The sequence below is a fragment of the Pteropus alecto genome, unplaced genomic scaffold (genome assembly GCF_000325575.1).
Source record: "Pteropus alecto unplaced genomic scaffold, ASM32557v1 scaffold359, whole genome shotgun sequence".
NCBI classification, from domain to species: Eukaryota; Metazoa; Chordata; class Mammalia; order Chiroptera; family Pteropodidae; genus Pteropus; species Pteropus alecto.
The window spans coordinates 2,792,471-2,811,369 of record NW_006443119.1 but is presented as its reverse complement, the minus strand read 5'-3'; the positions used below and the strand labels follow the sequence as shown (position 1 = coordinate 2,811,369).

The 18,899-nt window shown below is 45.8% G+C and overlaps 1 protein-coding gene and 1 pseudogene across 6 annotated transcripts in view; one reads left to right on the top strand and one right to left on the bottom strand.

Moving 5' to 3' along the window:
* ATP2B4 (ATPase plasma membrane Ca2+ transporting 4) overlaps positions 1 to 18,899 on the top strand; it is an 83,469-nt gene that overhangs the window by 18,579 nt on the left and 45,991 nt on the right. For 4 of the 6 annotated variants that reach the window (XM_025040481.1, XM_025040483.1, XM_025040478.1 and 1 more), the window contains exon 2: positions 16,875 to 16,946. The exons of 1 other annotated variant lie outside the window; for it this stretch is intronic. The gene's annotated coding sequence lies outside the window, so the exon portion shown is untranslated. Of the gene's footprint in view, positions 1 to 154; positions 179 to 16,874; positions 16,947 to 18,899 lie in introns of those variants that run through there. One more of the 6 variants, XM_025040480.1, reaches the window with a different exon arrangement.
* Positions 4,812 to 4,930, bottom strand: LOC112471850 (annotated as a pseudogene).

The following is an 18,899-nucleotide window of genomic DNA, read 5'->3' as shown; positions in this document are numbered from 1 at the left end:
ACCACTCGTTTTTGTTACTGGTCTCTGACATCATGCATGCACTGATCGTCCACATTTTTGAAGCATGCGTGCCGGGCCATGGCAGGTCAGGGATGAGGCGCCCTGGAGAAAACCGCCGAGGAGTCGCTGGGCCACGGAAACCCCAGGGTTTGGCTCTTGAAGTGTTTAGGGAGGCCAGGTGAAGGGCGGGCTGAGAACTGGGTGGGTCCTCGGCGGCCTCTTGAGGCTGAAGGGTGGAGATTCCTCCCTTGGGTGTGGCGCGGGGGAAGTCCTAAGGGAGGGAAGGGCCGCTTGGCCAGCGGGGCCGATTGAGTCACTGCCCCTCTGTGAGCCATCGCTGGCTGGCCAGGGTGGAGCCGTCACCTTTTTTGGCTTCGGTGCAGAGCCAGCCTTCGAAAGGGCTGAGGATTTGTTGCCCTAGCTGCTCCAGGGCTGCGCCGCAGGTCGGGACCCGCGAGGGCTGGCACAGAGTTCGGCAGCGGGGCCGGAAGAAGGCGAGGCGGGGAAGAGCGACCGCTGCAGGGCTGTCCTCTACCGGGGCCGCCAGTGCGAGGCCCCGCCCCACCCGCGGGCCGGGGTGCGTTGGGGGCGGGGCCGGCTCTTGAAGATCGGAGGCTGACGCTGGCGTCCCGCGCCCTCCGAGCCCAGAGCCCAAAGCCCGCAGTATGGGTGGAGGTGGTGTCGGCTGCAGGAACCAGGAAGTCTCGGCGGGAAGGGGTTTGGGTTCTTCCAAGCTGTTTTACTCTAGATTCTAGAGGAGAGGGGCGCTCAGGCCTGCTCCCTGTTGCTAACGCCCTGAGTCTCTCTCCATTATGAAATGCGATGCCTCTCTTCTGCCTCTCCCCACCCTAAGCTGGAGACCTGGCTGCTGCTGACTTCTCTCACCTTCTTTCTGTGCCGCTCCCTGCTTCTAGCTCTCGGGTCCCTACAGGAATGATGCATATGGGTCCCCTTGCCCTGCTTCCCTTTACTCGCACTCCCCCTCCGCCTCACTCCCCCAAATAAAGGTGTCTAAGTGGGTTGATATTTTCTTATTAGGCTAATATGTTCGATGCAGTATATTGACTATGTTATTAAATGACAATTTTGGACCATGAAAATGATAGAAGTTCTCATCTCAGAGAGTCTTGGTAACTTTTGGCAGATCCATATCTATCTTTGATCATGCAGATTAAAAAATGTTGCTCACAGAAACAGTGGAAACCCATTTTCTTTTCCCTTCTCTCTTTTTCTTTATTTCTCGGGTGCACAAAGTTGGATGAATCAAAATTCATGGTTCATGATACATTTTCTTCACTAGTTTATGCATGTCTGTCTTTTGGTACTTACTTATATAGGTTATTTATAGATTTTAATGACCTAATGACACTTGAACCCACTATCCAAGCCAAAAACGAGATCACTACCATGACTTGCATCCACCTATGTGCCCTTTCTATCCTATCCCCCACCACCTCGTCATCCGTCCCAACCACTATCCTGAATTTTGTGGTTAACATTCTCTTGATAAACAAATGTATGCCTAAATAAATATTTTAGTTTGTTTTATATTTTTTGTTAAAAATATATACTATGTAAAGTCTTCTGGGGACTTGCTTATTTTCATTCAATATTATAATACTAAGATTTATCCCACTTGAGTGTAGCTGTAGTCCATTCATTTTCACTGCTATATAACATTCCATTGGTGAAGACAGCACCTCTTTCTTCTTTTCTTTCTTTTTTACCATTTTGAAGAGTACCGCCACAAACATTCCTGTTCATGTCTCCTAGTGCGCATGTGCAAGTCTCTCCTGGATCTAGATCTCAGAAGGGAATTGCCAAGCCTTGGTATATGAATATTCAACAACGACAGGTTGTTTCCCAATACATTTGTAATAGTTTCGCAGCTAACAGGGAAGTGTAAGAGATGCTGTTGATCCACACCCTCTCAAATACTGAGTATCAACAGACCTTTTAATTTTTGCCAACTGAATGTGTAAATAGTATCCATTAGTGGTCTTGTCTTACATTTCCCTGATTACTAATGAAGTTAAGCAGCAGAAATAACATTCTACAGATCAGATCCACAAAAATTGCAGGTGTTGGAGTGATCATATGTAGAAAATTTTAAAATATATTTAATATGTTAAAAGAAATAACATACTAAAGAGTATTAAAAGAATGATGAAGGGAAATGAAACTCAGTTGACCAGATCGAATTCCCTTTGGATATCTCTCAGATGTCTCAGATATCCAAAGAGAACGTCTGGAAGTGAAAAAATACAGTAAAGGAAATAAAGATTTCAATGAAAAGGTTAAAATAGTATATTACAGCTGAAGATAAAATTAGTGAATTGGAAGATATTTCTGGAGAAATTTTCTAGAAAATGGAAAATGTGGAAGAGCTAGAGAGGCATTGAAAACAGAGCCGGGTTTGCCAAATTTTTTCCCGTAAAGGGTCAGATAATAAATATTTTAGGCTTTATGGCCCATGTGGTCTTTTTTATAACTACTCAACTCTGCTGTTGTAATGTGAAAACAACCATAGGTAATATGTAAATAAATGGGTGTGACTAGGTGCTAATAAAACTATTTACGAAACAGGTAGCAGGCCAGATTTGGGCCATGTGTTATAATTTTCCCACCCCAGAATAGAGTAAAAAGATCCCAATATACATTTAGCTAATATTCTAGAAGGAGAAAATAGAGAGAACAGGAGTGTGACAATATTGTTAGCAATTGTCAAGAGTTGATGAAATAGAACTGTTATATTTGCGTGGCCTAATGAATCCCAAGAGGGATAAATAAACTTTACCCCTAGACACATTGTAATGAAACTAACAATAGAACTTCAAGGATAATTTAAAATACATCCTAAAGGTAAATTGCCTTCAAAAGCATGACAATTAAACTGACAACTGATTTCTCAACATCAACAATAAAAGCCAGAAGATAGTGGGATAATATTTTCAAAGGGCTGAGACAATAATTGCTAATACAGAATTCTATCAGTGAAAATCTTCCAAGAATGAGGTCAGAATTAAGGCCCTTTGCAGAGGAACAAATAGACCTTTCTACCAATAGACCTTTCACTAAAACAATTTCTAAAGGAAATAGTTCAAGAAGAGACATTACCTAAAAAGAAGGTCTAAGATTCAAGAAAGAATGATGAGCAAAGAAAATTATAAACATGGTGCTAATTCTAAATATTAATAGCAAAGAAAATAAAGAGAACAATGTCTAACTTACAGGGATTAAATGAAGCTATAATTAAAATCCCTAATAACAATAGCATGTAAGTTGGAAGGTGAGTAATCGGAATTTAAGTATTCTAAGGTCATAGTATTGTTTGGGAGGAGGTTAAAGATGTTCATTATCAGCAATTTTTAAGTTAAATATACATGTTAAGATCCCTAAGCTAACACTAAAAAACTAGGGATAACACAACTTCCAAACTAGTGGAGGGGGAGAAAATGGAAAGAAAGAAAAGAAAGGAAACATGAATGAAGACATTAGGAAATTTGGCAGTTAAAAAGAATTTGAGGCTGTGATGTAGAAGAAACTATACTATTTATTAAGTTCTACCATGTTAGTCATTTTGAATCATTAATGTTCATCATTTCATGTAACATAGGTAAGAGTGCCAGGCACAAAATAGGCATTGAAATTATAGTTTCATTACTGCTGTAATGAAACTTTGTGCTTAAAACAAGATCTGGAACTTAGTAGGCACTCATTATTGAAGAGTGAATTAAATGATAGTATCGAGTCCTATCTAAGGATGAGCAAACTGAGAAACAGCATGGGTATGAAACTCATCTCTTCTACTTAGAATCTTTGTGGTGTTGAGCATAAATGCCTGTTAATTTTCTTATCTGTAAAAATACGTCGAAGAGTGCTTGATACGTAATAATGCTCATTAAATGCTAGACTCTCACTAAATGGTAGATGTTACTGGTAGGGAACTTTTTCAAAGTCACAGACCTTGGATTCTAATCCAGGTATTTGGAATTCAACCACAGCCGCTTTCCACTCTACCATCAGGCAGACTTGTCCTCTCTTCTCTAAGCCAGAATAATCATGTAATAGCTGAGAACATGAGCTTTAGAGTTAGGCAGGCCTGGGTTCATGGCCCAGCTTGACCACTAGTTAACTCTAGGACTTGGGCCTCATTTTCTTCATCTGTGGAAAGAGGATAAAAATAGCTGTCACCACAGGTGGTTGTAAGATTGAGAGACTGCCTGGCAATCACTTTGGTGGTGGCGATCACAAATTAGGTCTCAGTTTAATACAGACATACCTTCTGGATATTTCGGGTTGATTCCAGACCACTGCAATAAAACACAGGTCGCAATAAAGCAACTCATAATCTTTTTGCTGGTAGAAGGTCTTGCCTTCAATTTGTAAAGAACTCAGCATCTACAAAGCGTAATAAACTGAAGTACATTAAATGAGATATGCCTGTATAAGAAAGAGTAGGAGCTAAGAAGTACGTTCTTAGAGAACAGCAGGAAGAAATAGTTTCTAACATTGGAAAAGAGATTAGTCTAGATGACCTTCAGTCCCTTGAAACCTTGAGGTATTCATTTCTTCCTCATGCAGAGGCAAGGGACGTACAGCAGTATTTCCCCACTCACATTCTGACCGATGAGCAGGTCCCCAGTAGCTCCAGACCCCACAAGTGAAATGGGCTGATTGATAGCATTAAATATTAACCACAATAACTCTCTTTGATTGCTTACCATATGCAGCACTATACGCCTTTGCATGGATTAATTATCTCGAAGTCTTCTGAAATATTTTATTTTATTTTATTTCTTTATTTTAAATGCCTGCAGCACCTGGAATTCCTAGGTGGTCTCCCATCCACGTACTAACCAAGCCCAATCCTGCTTAGCTTCCAAGATCAGACGAGATCGGGTGAGTTCAGGGTGGCATGACCATAGACTGAAATATTTTAAATGGGATACTATTATTATCTCTATTTTATCAGTGTCAAAACCAAAGAACAGAGATATTGACTAGCTTTCCCAAGGTTAAACAGTGATGGTGGATTTGGTGCTCTTGACCACTGTACTATGCTTGAAGAGGTGACTCATCCCTGAGAAAAAGAGTTCTCACTTCTGGAAAGTATCTCCTTGGCAATCACATGGAACAAATGTGGACTTTTCCAAACTTGGGTTTGGATTCTGGCTCTGCTTCTTAATGTGTGGCCCTATACAAGGTATTTAACTAGTTTTCTTCTCTACAAAATGGGGCAGTATTATCCATTTCCCATGTTTATCAGGAGAACCAAATGAGATAATATATGAGTTACTCAAAAAGAGTGGAGGCACTGTATTTCCATCACGAATCAGGAAGGCCTTAGCTGTACCTGCTCTAAGCAGATACCTATGTATCTGCTCTGAGCTGATGATGGGATGACTTTGGGAGAGTGAGTAGACGAAAGCTGACTTCTTCCCTGCTCCTTGAAAAGATGACTTGTCCATCGCCCTAATGCCCCTCTCCTCCCCCACCCTCATTACACAGAGTATGGTCTTCAGAAGCCCAGTGTGTTTCTTCCCCGCTTGGCCTTGTCAGTCAGCCTTGCCAGGTCCCCTCTTGAGTTGTTTGGTTGTGTCAGGCCCTCTGTGGGCTCCCAGCCCTGGGCATGTCAGAGGCCACTGTCTAGAATAAGTGATCTCTGTGCCACTGGGCCTCTACCTCGAATACCAAGATGGGCCTGAGCTCTTAGTGACAGTGGCAGCTGGGCTCATAGTCCTGAATTTGGTTCTACTTTTCCCTTCTCCACCCTTCTCACCTATCTGTACCAGAACTATTCCATTTGCTTTCCTGTTTTCTTCTTTTTAAAAATATTTTTTGTGGTGGTAAATGTATAATTCAGTGGCATTAATTACATTCACATTACTGTGTTGCCATCACTACCATCCATTACAGATCTTTGTCATTGTCCCAAATAGAAACTCTGTACCCATTAAACAATAACTCCACCCTTCTCCCCTGAGTCCCTAACAACCTCTATTTCCTGTCTCTATGAATTTGTGCTTAGGGTAAGCACTTCATTATAACTGGAGGCATACGATATTCGTCCTTTTGTTTCTGGCTTCTTTCATTTAGCATAATGTTTTCAAGTATCAGAATGTCATTCCTTTTTAAGGCTAAATAATAATATTTCTTTGTATGGATATACCACATTTTGTTTTATCCATTCATCTGTTGATGGATGCTCTCTTTTCTTTAATCGAACTTCTTGGGGCATATCAAAATCTGCAGTGATATAGAGAGGACAGCCTATTCTTTCCTTGAATCAGCAAACTGAGGAGAGTGACCATCCCAGGTGGTGTGGAGTTACCGCCCAATGTGCTGTTTATGAACTCTGCTTTGAAGCCTCTTCTGCAGTGTCACCCTTCCAGAGGTCTCTCTTCTCAACAGGTAACACCACTGGGACTTGGAAGTGCTAGTCGGAAAGGAAAGAGGGGATTGTCTGGGGCTCCAAGCTTGCCTTTGCCTGCTTTCTTGGGGATAGAGCCGACAATTGCCCAGGGACATTGTTTTCTGAACTATTGGCAAAGGGTCTAGAGATTAGAGCATCTTTTCTTTTGTTTGTTTATAGTTCTGAGTTTTTGTTTGTTTTATATATTTTTCTCCTTGTCAACTGTCATTTCTGCTTGGTGTCAATGCACTTCAGTATTTCTGTATATACTCCACTGTAATCATAGGACTTCCTAATACGGCTGTGTCCTGTTTTTCTTTATTTAGACTCTGTGTCTGGGAGTTCCCAGAAGGGAAGACTCTTTCTTCCTTTCTCTGAATCTTCCTCCATCCTTTTCAGTTCTCCCTTCTCTTTTTCTTTAACACCCCCTCAAATCACGAGGAACTGCACAGCCTCTATCTCCATCACAATCTGTACCCTCAAGGTGTCCTCGGCCTAACAGGATGACACACATGGGCATCACACACGCCCTCAGTGTGTGTCACAGTTGCCTCTGGGAGGAAGTAAGAGAACCCAGATCAATCCTCTGAGCTCATCAGGGCAGGGTTCCCCCAGCTCCAAAGTCCTGGGTCAGGCCTAAAATTCCCTGACTGTTTTATTCAGGCTGCTCTCTTGCTCCTTTATTTGTTTCTCTCTCTCTTTGTTGGACCCTGGAGCATGTAGAATGTCTTAGCTTATTCTTGGCTCTTTCTGTAGCCTTAACTGAGTCATGTCACCTTTAAGACCATGTGTTATAAAATCTGCAGAAAGAATAATATCAGTCCTGTCTGTCTTAAAAAGCTGTCCCAAAGATCACACATCAGAGTGCTTTGAAACTGTGAGGCATTACCCAGATGTGAGTTCTTACCACAACCTTCTTTGACTTTCATGAACTTTTCTGTCCTTCTTTCCAATGCCACTTAACAAGGGACCTCAGGCAGACAGATTCCTCAGATACAGCTACAAAAGTTAGAGATTCTGGAGAAGACCGCACATGACAGTACCACCTTCTTCTAGGTACATAAAGCCTAGGATGCAGACCCAGGCCTGGGAAGTATAGGTTCTGTGGGGCCAGAGGCACAGGGAGCCTCTAACAAAGAACAGCCTCAGTTTATTTTACTTCCATTGCTCAATAGCTTCATAATGCACTTGATCTTTATCCAAAGGCACAAAAGAAGTAATAATCTTCTCAATTTCTATGTGAAGTAGTTTATTCTCATTGTCTCTATTTTTCAGATGAGAAAATTAAGGCCCAGGAAGAATGATTTGGAGGAGGATGCACTGAGATTAAGGCATACCTAGTGCTACTTGGGAAGAGATGTGATGGGATGAGGCTGGCCCCCAGGCAGAGTTCCATGGGGGCCTGGCTGCTTTGGTGTCTTTTGCCATTCTGGCGCATTCCCTGGTCAAACTGTATTCATTTCTGGTTTTCTTCCTTATGTATTTCTTAGGGTCTGTGACCCACAGCAATGTATCAGGTTGACAGTTAAGTGTAGCTTATAAAGACAGTTAGAAAGATGTGCCCTTCAAATGAATATGGCCTACGAGTGCATGGCCTCTCCAGCAACACTTAGGGTGTTTCATCTCCCAACAGCCTCCTTACCTGGTGCCCATGTTGAGGGCATACTCTGCACACCTGTGTGTAGCAGCTCTAGAAAGCCCTAAGAAAGCTCCCCTTGGCTCAGGGTGTGGGCCTGAGCCCATTCTGGGGAGGCCCATGCTGTGAATGAGCTCTCCGGCAGCAACTCGATGGCTGCAACTGCCTATGACAGAACTTGGAGGTGTCATTTCACATGCACACAGGTGATCTTGTTCTTCATTTGATACCTAATAAAGATTTCTTTGCATCATCTGTTTCTGCATATATCTCGCTTTCCAATCTATATCCTACTATTTTGTTCCAGTGCCCAGCACAGTGTTTGACTCATAGATGCTTCACTATAAAATGTAATACAATGTAAAATTGTATTAGACTTTCCCCAAAGTTCTCTGCATGGCTGTGATTCTGGGATGCTATGAGATGTTTGATGCAGTTGGTAGGAAAAGCTGGGGATCTGTCCCCTGAAAAGGCCAGGAACTTACTGGATTGTGCAGTTACTAGTGATGAAATGGTGATTAGGGCTGGCCAGCCTCCTAGCTGTGTCAGTTGATCCCAGGCCCCTCTCGTCTTTGAGAAGGTAGTTAACCTACAATGGTGCCACAGTCACTGCTTCTGGGTATAGCAGAGTCCTGAGCAGCTCTGCCTCCTTTCTAGCTTTCCAATGAGAGACAAGTTGGAGGTGGTGCTGCAAGAAGAGGCGTCCAGGGGGTTCCCTTAGAATGCAGATTGCTGCCCAGAATTATGAAAGGGAACTTTTTAGCCAAGCGACCCCATTCAGCTGACAGCTTCTGCTGGGAAGACATGGAAGCATTCTGGCACTTAACACTGTTCTGCCCATCTGGCTCCTTTAGAGCAAGAGTTGAGGAGTCCCGACCAGGGGACCTGGGAAGGGGGTGCACTGATGCCAGTGTTGGCGGTGGCCAGTGGGGCAGGCCTCAGTTCTGGGGAACAGCACTTCTACACATCACTTCTGGGGATAGTTATCTCACCTACCTGTGAGCCGTGAGGGACAAGAGCCTGGCCAACACTGTGCAGGCTGGCCCCCAGGCAGAGCTCCATGGGGGCCTGGGCCCACGGGCCTGGCTGCTTTGGCATCTTCTGCCCTTCTGGTGCATCCCCTGGTCAAATTGGATTCATTTCTGGTTTTCTGCCTTATGTATTTTGCAGGTAAAACTCAGAGCCTTTGGAAGTCTTCGCCTTTCCCAGAGCAGTTCAATTTAGCCTCTGTTCTCTCTGCCTCCTGCGTTATGTTGGCTGAGCATCTGCTCTAGGGAGGTTGTTCATCTTCGTATTTACTCTCTACGTTTATCTCACTCCCTGAGTAGTGCCTTTTCATTTTCTAAATGGGGGCTTCCACTCTGGCCTCCTTAGGAAGAATGAGAACTGTTAAGGCTATTTTTCCCACCTGTAACCTTCCATAATCTTTTCTCCTTTTTACCATATCCCCCTCCTGTCTTGGCTCTTGAAACTATTCCCATAGGAAGAAAAAGGCAGTTAACCCTCCCTCCCTTCTTTAGGACCAAACCTCTGTTTGTTGTCTTGGAAACCATGGCAACCTGGCCTAAGAGGAGACTTCTACCATCTTGGAAATTAATGTTCTGAAGCCTTGGACTCCCAGCTGTGAACTCTCTAGCACTTTTTTCCGAGGGGGGATGGAAGCCTCTGATTTTTCAGATCTGTTAAAAGGAGAATGTTTCAAACCAACCAACCCCTAGATGATCCTTTTACAAGTGGGTTAGGAATGGGAGCAATGTTCTCTAGGATCTGGAGTATGAATATAGTAACATTAGCTGGGAGTCTGGAAGAGTATTCTGGAATGTGGTCTACGCTTATTTTTCTTGTGCTCTTTTCTTCTTTCCCCTTCTCGAATACTAAGAAGACTTGTGTTGGAGGTGGTTATCTTTCAGCTAACACCAACTTTTTTCTTTTTCTTCTTGACATGTTTGTCCTTCTTGCTCTGGTGCTACCTTTTAAAGCCCCAAGTTGGAAATCCAGGCAGCTGGTATGATTAACTGCAGGAGCCCGACAGAAGAATTCCACAGCCTTAGACGGCAAAGTTTCCATAGCCTCACTGCCGTGGGACTTCCCCCACCAAGGAGTCCTCTTTCTTGAGCTGGCAGCTGTTAGAGGAGGGAAGGGAAAGCACGCTGGCGTGTCCTCGGCTTCTCTTTGGACTTGACTGCTTGCAGAGGGGAGGGTTCAGTGGCTGAAATTCTGAAGGGAGAGCAATGACCCCTCCCCCAACCCTGAAAAAAGCTTGTTCTCTGGTAATGGAGATCTTTCTAATTTGGGACAGCTGGCCAGGGTGTGTGAGAGTGGACAAGCTGGGAATAGAGTGCTCCTGCAATCTTTTGCAGAAGCAAACGTTAGGCAGATAGTGTGAGACGCCTGTGAAGGTCTGGCTCTGCTGGGTTAGGATGCCTTTTGCAACTCCTCCTCTGGTCCTCTCCGTGAATCCCTGAATTCTTGAATAATGCTGGGGAGGACTGTAAGAAGGCAGCCATGTCACCAGGGAGTTGGATTTTAGCCTCCCTCTTCCTAATCCCTATCCATGCTTTATCGGCTCAGAGTAGAATTGAGGTGCGACAGTGGAGCCATTTTGCAGTTTGCATTTGGGTAGGACTAGTTTATCATGCTCGGTTCCTGAATTTTCAACTTCCATGGGACCCTTGGAAGGAGCTAGAATCAGATCGTACAGCCCTCGGCGCCTCGTACATTTATCTAGTCTCCTAACCCCTTCGTCCATCGGGCAACTTCCCTATTTATGCTGGATTGGAAACTTGGCTAGGCATCCTAAACCCTGATTTTAGTTTTTAATTCATGGGAATAGTCTTCCTCAGCCTCATTTCTGTTAGGGCTCCTCACTTCCTAGTCTTCAGTGTTTGCTATTTGCCTCCGCCTCAAGCATAGTTAGATCTTTTAATATTTGACTTAGCCAGGCAAGCTCCAGGTGGATTTGGGAGCATGTGGATTGGCTCATAGAGTTTGTCTTGTGTGCTTTTGGCCCTTCATTCCTGATCCCAGTGGCACCGATTGGTCCTGTGCTGGTGCTAGCCATGGCAGCCCTCCAAGTGCCTGTCTTGCTTCTCGGTATGTCCATATTCTCTGAGTTAGGGCTTATTGGTTTTAGAAATTACCCAGGTAAGGAGAATAGAATCCCATCCAAGTAGGCTGTCTCTAGAGTTGTGGAAAAGGGAGAATAAGAGAAATTTTGAGATAGAAGTAGATAGGTAGGTAGGTGGGTGGAGGAAAGATAGAGATGATAGATAGATAGATGATAGATAGATAGATAGATAGATAGATAGATAGATAGATAGATAGATATGAGATAGAAGGAGGGAAGAAGACAGGGAGACAGAGAGAGATGGGGAAAGAAATATACATAGATATGAAAAAACAAAGTGAGAAGCTTGGGAATGAGGTATATAGAGAAAAATGAGGAGGTGGGAAGAGTTTGGTACGAGATATTTTCCCCATGATTTCTGGCAGCTCAGTGCTTCAGAAATAATCCAAAAAACATCCTTTTTTGCCACTTCCTACAGACTTCCCCACCACCACCGTCACCATAGTTCTCCTCCCCTGTCTTTCCTTGGAAACTCTGCAGTGGTGTTTAAAATGCTATGTGTGGGAGTTTAGAATCGAATGAGTGTTGGGAGAATTTAAATTCTTTATGTTTCCCTTTGCCTCTCCCTGGAGAGTGGATGATTTCTGCAGTGATGGCTGGTCTCCCTTCTGCCTGCACCAGAAAAGCCCTTGGCTGTGTCCCGGAGAGCAAGGGAGATATGCCTCCAATCCATTCTGTCTCCCAACTCCAGGGGCCCAAGAAGGAGGGGGAGAGGGAGCAAGTGCTGAAGGAGTGGTTCTGGGACTTACAGATAACAGATTCTCTCTGGAGATTGGCAGAGGAGGGTGACTTATTCATTAACTCCTCATGTTAGGTCAGGCACTGGGGCAGAGGTTGGGATAGAGGGGTGATACAACCTTTCTGCTCGCTTGGAAGAACAATACACCGTACTTTCCACTTTCTCTCTGCTGAGACTTCCATCAACAATGACCAGCTAGGACTGAGTCACCTTTGTCTCCCGCCCTTTCTCTTTTTCAACAATGGGCCCTGTGTTCCTCACCATGGATCTGAGCCCTTTTGTGAATAGATGTTCTTTCTAGCCCATGATTTCTGGAAGTTTAGTCTACTTTGGGGGCTCTGAAACAGGTCTGCTTCTCTTTGTCTTTTTATGTATTTCCAAGTAATGGCCACTCTACTTGAATTAATACCCCGAGACTCAGGAGCAGAAGCACTGGTGTCTGGGGCACAAGCTCACCTGTGGTGCCTTGCTATCAGCCTGCTCCCAGCTGACCAGGATGGTGCCCCATATCAGACCCTTTCCTCACCTCCTCCCGTCTCCCTTCCTACCCTGCAGGAACAGTGGGATGCTGATGACAGTTGGTTTGACAGGCTTAGAAACCATGCCTATTCTGCTCTTTTGACCTCAAGGTGCTGCCAAGACTGATTTCTGTCCCAAGTTCTGATTTTCCCAACAAGGCTTTGTCAGCTAAACCAAGGCTGTCAGTTAAGACTTCGACCACTCCTGGGGCAGCAGTGGGTGCTTCCCTGACAGAGTCAGCAGCAGCTTCCCCCTTCTGCCCTCTCTCCTCCCCGCAGGGTTTGTTCTCATCGATATCCTTTCTGAGCCGTGGTGATATCTGGGAGGCATTCAGTTATAATCTGCAATGGAAGAGATCGGAACAGTCTGTAGGATTTGCTCTTACGCTGCCCTAACTTTCCTTTTATGTGATTAACGTGCCTACTGGCATTGGGGGTGGGGGGATAGGGAGTGGGGGAGGTCCTTCTCTTAAGGACATACTAATCCAAAGGAGCTGGAATAAGTGGAGGGAGAGGAATGATAAAATCCTGCAGCATCTTTTGTATTTCAACCAACTGTTTCTGGAAGGTGACTCCCTCTTACTTAGATGTCATTTAGTGATTGGCAGCCTATAGCATATTTATCAAAGTCCGTATATACATTCAGCTTAGTTTGTGTGTGACTCCAGTGGCTGATCTCTGATTACTCCCTACCTCCTCTACCACAAACCTTTCCCAGATGCCTGGTGCCTTGGAGACATATGTGTCCCGGGAAGAATCAACCTCACTTTTGATCGTTCTTCGGCATCTGAACTTTGCTGACTCCTTGGTCGTAGCTAAGGATCCTCACCACCCTGACTTAAACCTTAAATCCTGTTGAGCACAAGTATCTCTTCACCCCAGAACTCCCTAAGGAGTGAGAACAGGATGGCAGTTCTCCGTACAAGTGGGGGGAAAACATGTATCCCTTTAGAGGCACCTCTCGAGGTCATTCTCTTCATACCTCCAGCCTGGAGTGGCCAGGCTCCATGCAGGGTGACACTGCACCCATGGCGGGTAGGGGAGATGCTGCTTTGAGGCCTTCTTCCCATGACCCCTGGTAGAATCCTCTGTATCTTCATTCTGATGAAATTGGCAGCCAGTGGGGGCTGGTGGGGAGTAGGGGTGGTCAAGGAACTTGCTGGCTAGAACCTGGCTTTGACAGGAAGGAAGAAGACCAGGTGGCTTTGCCTCCTGTTGATAATGTAAGTGATACAGAGGTGAGAAGACTCTGAGTGCTGCCTTTCTCCTTGATGAGCTGAGGCAGAGACCTGTGTGGACAAGAAGCTACACCTTCCCTTCCTTAAAGGAACTTACTTGGACCCCTCGCTTCCATCTCCCCCTTGCTGGCCCAAGTCCTAAGCTGTATTTTCTGGCTCTTCTTTTCGTTCCTAAGAATGTTGTGGTAGCTCTTCTTTATTTTTATTTTTTAAGCTGTTTTAGGGGGCTGGGAAAGGAAAACTTTAAAAGTAAAATAATAAAAAACAGACCACTCTGCCATTACAGGCACGTAAATAGCTGTACCGTGGCCAGGCTGTGCACTCACTTTGCCATGGCAACCTAAAACGAGTGTTTACAGCAGCCTGTCACCCGATGGAAAACAGCAGCTGCTGCTGCCCCGCCAGCCACGCCCTTGCCACTGCCTTGTGCCCCATTAGAGCAGCAGGCAGGTGCCCCCTCACCCGGAGGTATTGTGGTTGGGGGTGGGGGATTATGGGCCAGCCCTTTTGCGGGGCTTTGCAGGGTGGCAGGGAAAAGGCAGCCTGGGGCCCAGATGTGCCAGGGAGCAGTAATATTGGGGATCCCGAAGCTGGTGATAGGTGTCTCTTGTTCTCTCACCTTTTCCGTCATCTCTCACCTCCTGAGGACGGAGGAACCAGGAATGCAGAGGGTGCTCAGCTCCACCTGAACTGGAAAGGGGTCTGGGTGTCCTCTGACCCTGACAGGGTAGCTTGTTTTAACTTTTTGAATAAATCTTGGCTTCTGCTGCAGCCTGTCGGGGAAGTCCTCTTCAGTCTGTTATCTCTAGGCCCCAGGGGAGAGTGGCTCTCCTTGGGAAGATCAGGGCTCTCTCTGGGAAAGGGAGCTGTCTGAAATGAAAATGGAAGCAGAGCATCCTGGAGGGGCTAGAGGAGGGAGAGGGGAAAGCAGGAGGAGATATGTGACGAGCCTCTCCTGTTCCTCCCCTGTCAGCCTAGATCTGGGCAATGTCGAGACTGGCCCCCATTCAAGGCTCTCAAGCGTGTTAACCTGCTATTGTTGGAGGTTGTCATGACATTGTTTGCAGAAACTCTTCATAACCTCTGCAACATTAGGAAGTGTGGTTCCCAGACCAGCCGCATCAGCATCCTCTTGTTAGGGAACTTGTTAGAGGTACACATCCTCAGGCCCCACTCCTGATCTCCTGAATCAGAAACGCTGGGAGCAGGCCCCGAAATAAGTTTTAACCAATCCTCCTGAGATCCCGATGCTCACTCAGGTTTAAGAACCACTGCTCTGAAGTACAACACAGTACAAGGGGAGTGTGATCAGTCTACTTTCTCAAGCCCCAAGCTGACTTCATGGCTCCTGTGTGTGCGCTGAGTGATAAGAAAGAGTGGAACCAGGGCAGTGAGGTGACAGGTTATTAGGGAATGTTCTCAGCTCTTTCCTGACAAATGCCATCTTCTCAGCATGGGGCCTTTGTGCAATTGTCTGCGACTTCCAGGAAACCATGGGCTGAGAGAAGCCTCGAACAGGCAAAGCCAGGAGATGGTTCTCTGTACTCTGTATTGGTGGACTGTCGTGGAGTGGAGAGAGGTGATGGAGTGTTGGCCAGGCGTGATGTCCAGGGTGTGGTACTCTGACTAGTCTGGGTAACACAAGAATGTTATTTTGCTTCCTCTCTTGCTGGGCCCCTGGGGACAGAACAGCAGGCTGCCTACCCCACCCCCTTTTGGTGGATAAGATGTGGTTTCCTTAGTCTGAGGCCAGGCAGCTTTCTCTTCACCCTCAAGGGCTCCAACAGAACCTGTGGCCTGGGAACAACAAGATCTTGACCCCGTAGCCAAGGGAGAGTGGCCTTCCCCTCCTTCGTGAACATGGCATGATTCTGCTGAAATTTGTTTCTAAAAATAATCCAGGATCCAATCCAGTTGCTAAAAAGCTCTTTTGTTCCCTTGGAACTAAAATGGAAAAACCACAACAGCCCCAAGAAAGGCAATCTGTGTTGCCCAAGAGAGCATACATATTGGATATTTGAATGTTACTGCCCAAGGTCTGGCTCCTGTCTGCTGGCCTAGTAGCTTCCTGTCCCAGTTCCGAGGAGCTGCACCTTACTTAGTGTGAGAGGCAGATACCTTTGCTAACTCATATCCTGAGCAGTTCCCATGATCAGATGGGAGGGATCAGGAGAGGCTGCCAGCACCCTTTTCATTAGACAACAGACCTTCTAGATCAGCGGTCCCCAACCTTTTTGGTACCAGGGGGTGCTTCTATGAGAATTTAATGCCTGATGCTCTGAAGTGGAGCTGAGGCAGTGACGCTAGCACTGGGGAGCCACTGCAAATACAGAGGAAGCTTCATTTGCACACATACCACTCACCTGCTGTGCGGCCTGGTTCTTAACAGGCCATGGGGCCTTGACCTGAGGATTGGGGACTCCTGTTCCAGATGACACTGTCATTCCCACTTGAAATCAGCTCTTGTCCTCCTTAACCAACTGAAGGAAATGGTCAACATTCTTGTTTCATTCTCTGTATTTTTTGAGCTCTAACTTGCTGTTAGTACTCCCCCTCACCCCTGAGTCATAGGACAACAGAAGTGACCTGAGCCACTATGACTCAGATTATTTGGAAGAGGGTACATTCCCCATAGCTCTGGGCTGAGGGGCTGCCCTTTTTCATCTTAATGTACTGATGCTATTTTTGCGTGGAGCCGGGGGGGTGTGGGGGTGTCGACATTGTCCTCTTAGGCACATTCTTGCTTCGGTTGCCTGATCTATGCCATGTAGCTTCCTGTCTTCATCCTGGTGGTTCCTGGGGTCTCTGACATGGGCTGATTCAACAGATGATCAGGAACAGATGGCAAACTTGGGTCATTTCTTGGTATCACTCTTGTGAGAAAGTGCTATCTATGGGCTCTGCCTTCTCCCTGCCCCCTGAAGGTATCTGGCCAGAACTGATAAGTTTTGTCATCATTGTTATAACATAAACAGTACAGTTCTTCCAGGTCTGGAAGGTTTCAGCATCATGGTATGTTTTATTTTTATTTTTTTGCAGAGTATTGAGTTGATCATACTATGGACTTATGGCTTGTTATCATCATTGGTCCTTCCCATGCTCAATGTTTCCCCATATCACATCTCTTCCCTTCCTTGTCTGTGAGCAGCATTCTAATGTGATAATATGTATCTTTTTGTTTAAATATGTCCTTTAAAACAGGGATCCCCAAACTCCTGGCCGTGGACCAGTAGCAGTCCGTGGCCTATTAAGAACCTGGCCGCACAGCAAGAGGTGAGCAGTGAGTGTGTGAACGAAGCTTCATCTGTATTTACAGCTGCTCCCCAGCACTAGCATCACCGCCTCAGCTCCACCTCAGATCATCAGGCATTAGATTCTCAAAGGAGCACCAGTCCCTGGTGCCAAAAAGGTTGAGGTCCACTGCCTTAAAATGTATAGAATTGCTTTAGACGCATGTGTTTTTAATTGTGTGAAAGCTGTTACAGTACCTTTTCCCCCACTAAGCACTGTTTTTAAGATCACCAGCGTGGTCTATGTACATCTGATCTGTGTTTCTAACTGTATATAATATCCCCTGTTATCTAGCTCACATATTTTACCCGTCCATCACCAGGAGAAGGGATTCCAGATGGCCTTCATTTCTCTGTCACCACAAACAATGTTCTGGTGAACATCCTTGCACATGTCCCCTTCTGGACCTGTGTGAGAATTTCTTTGGGAGAAGCACACAAGCATAGATGACAGAGTCCTGGTATGCATAGACTTAGCTTGACCAAAAACTACCAGATGGCTTTGAGGAGAAGGGATGAATTCTGGGTCCCTGTGACCCAAGGTTGAGGGTGACACATTTTCTCCAGATAGATGCTTCAATCTTAGTGCTGTATTTCTGCTGCTGAGTTGAAGAAGCTCTCAGGGTAGTAGACTTGGAGAGGGAAAGGATAAGCAAGGGAGCTTACAAACTCACCTGTCTACTGCTCAGGACTTCGGTTTAGCTATATAGTCATCCTATATTTGGACTTTTTTTAAACTTGAAGTCCAGCTCTTCACAGAATTAAAGGTTAGAAAATTGAGAACAAAATACAAGTTTTACACTCCTAGGTCCCAGGGGTGTGTGTGTGTGTGTGTGTGTGTGTGTGTGTGTGTGTGCGCGCGCGCGTGCGCCTCCTAACCAGGAACTGATGTTCTCTCTTCAGGAAGGGCTGAGAATTAGCATCAGATTCCAGGCCTGTGCCCAGGACCACAGGCCACAGTGTGCCATCCTGTGGTCAGTGCAGAGGCCTGGTTTTGGTGCCCCAGCCCTCACTTGGCTTCCTGGCATGGACCTGGTGGTTACTGATGATGATAGGCAGTGCCACTCATCATCTGAACTTTACTCAACGTGCTCTGCCTCTGACCTTCCCACATACCTTCAAAGAGCCTCAGTAGACTGAAGGGGCAGGGGGTGTACTCAGGTCTTGCTTCTGCAAGCCAGCAGGCATTGGAGGAGCAATTAAGGCAGGCAGGCATGGGGAGGGAAGGAAAACCTGGGACCATGATAAGGATGGCTACCAGACCTGAGTGGTGGGAACTGGTGAGGGTGAGCTAGAATTTCAGTCATAGAAGTAAGGGGCCTGTAAGGAGGAGGGAGCAGAGTGGCCTCTGTGTGGAGTTTAGACTTTCAGAGAGAAGAGCTAGCCAGGGATGTTAGCCTGCCTATTGAGATGCTTGCCAACTTTCTTGACAGGGCATGGCCCTCTGAGAAGCACAGGACTGTCTGAGAGACAGAGTAAAGCTTAAGACAGTATAGATGATGGCACAGAAAATACCCCTGCTGGAGAAAGGTAAGAGAGAATCTAGGGTCTCTCTTTGCCTCTCCCAAGTCACGAGTTGCAAGTCCAAGGGTACAAGATTATAGAGTAGAGGAAGCGCTCATCCCCACTCCTGGGATCACCAAGTGAGAATTGGATATTTTTGGATTCATACTAATCCAGAGCCAAGTGCATTACGGCTGGGGGTGGGGGGGCCTATATGCCCCTAATAAGCCCTGAAAGCTCAAAGAGGTAAGGAGGTGTTTCCCTGACTTGTTTCAGAGCCTTTAGGGGTCACGGGCAAGGGACAGATATGGGCTTCCTCATCAAGCTTTAGGAAGTAACCACATAGCTTTGTTTCTGATTTCTTGGAGAAGTGTCCTTGCAGTTGAGGCAAGGTGGCTTTGAATTCAGATGAAGGCACAAATCCTGGTTCTCT